Source organism: Cynara cardunculus (assembly GCF_001531365.2).
Source record: "Cynara cardunculus var. scolymus isolate 2C chromosome LG 4, CcrdV1, whole genome shotgun sequence".
In the NCBI taxonomy this organism is placed as follows: Eukaryota; Viridiplantae; Streptophyta; class Magnoliopsida; order Asterales; family Asteraceae; genus Cynara; species Cynara cardunculus.
The window spans coordinates 6,164,891-6,165,935 of NC_037531.1; positions in this window are offsets into that span (position 1 = coordinate 6,164,891).

Sequence of the window (1,045 nt, forward strand, 5' to 3'; positions counted from 1 at the left end):
ACCTTGAGCCTTTAGCTCATACTTCTTCTTTTGCAGGTCCTTCTTTGATGCATCAGCCTGATGCTCATGAAGGTGGAGGAGATGCTGGAGAAAGAGAGAAAKATGATGGAGGAGATGAGGATGTCGATGATGACTATGATATGGCATCTGACATCAAGCTTCTCCTTCCAGCCGTTGATACCATCCTCTCCAAGGTCAACGAAGTTCACCAAGAGATGTCCCGCCAAGGCGATCTTGATGCGAACTTCCTAGCCCTCCAGGCAGACGTTCATGAAGTTCAGAGTCAGCTCCAGACTCTCCAAGAAGTTGTTCATGCCAACAACGACGCCATTGCTGTTCTTCACTGCAGGGCTGATGATGCTCAGGCGATTGCTGATCAGCAACTTGGACTTCTTCAGCAAATCCTGGATTGATGTCCGTCAACCAGCTCAAGTGAGTGCACCTTCCTTCTCTGCTGATGATCGTGCTCACCTCGATGAGACACGTAAGGCAACGACAACTCTAGCCAATGTTTTGCAAAGGCTGGAGGATTCCATGGTTCTCCAGCGACAGCGCTTGGACGAACTCTCTGGCCAAATCTCTCAAGTTTTAGCCAGAGAGGGGGAGATGAGGTCCAACGCTGGTGGATCATCAGATGCTGCTCCTACAGCTTCTCAGGCTGTTGGTCCAGTATCAGCTTCAGTTGTAGTAGAAGTCGAGGTTGTTGAAGCTGAAGCTGTTACTGCTCCTGTAATCATGTCCACCGAAGCTGCTCTAGCTGAGGTTGACGAAGCCATCCCTAGGGATGATGTCCATACCGTCACTGYTGYTGGTGATSATGATGATGTTGATGTGGATGAAGAAGATGATGATGAAGACGATGATGAACCTGTCATTCCAGACACCGGAGATGATCTAGATGGTGACGACGACGATGATGATGAAGATGACTTTACCATCAAGTTCCAGAAGCCATCAACCGTCACCAAAGCTGTTGCTCTCGGGGAAGCTCAATCCCAGGGGGAGCAAAGACAAGGTGAATCGACTCCATCAGGGCACCAGGACC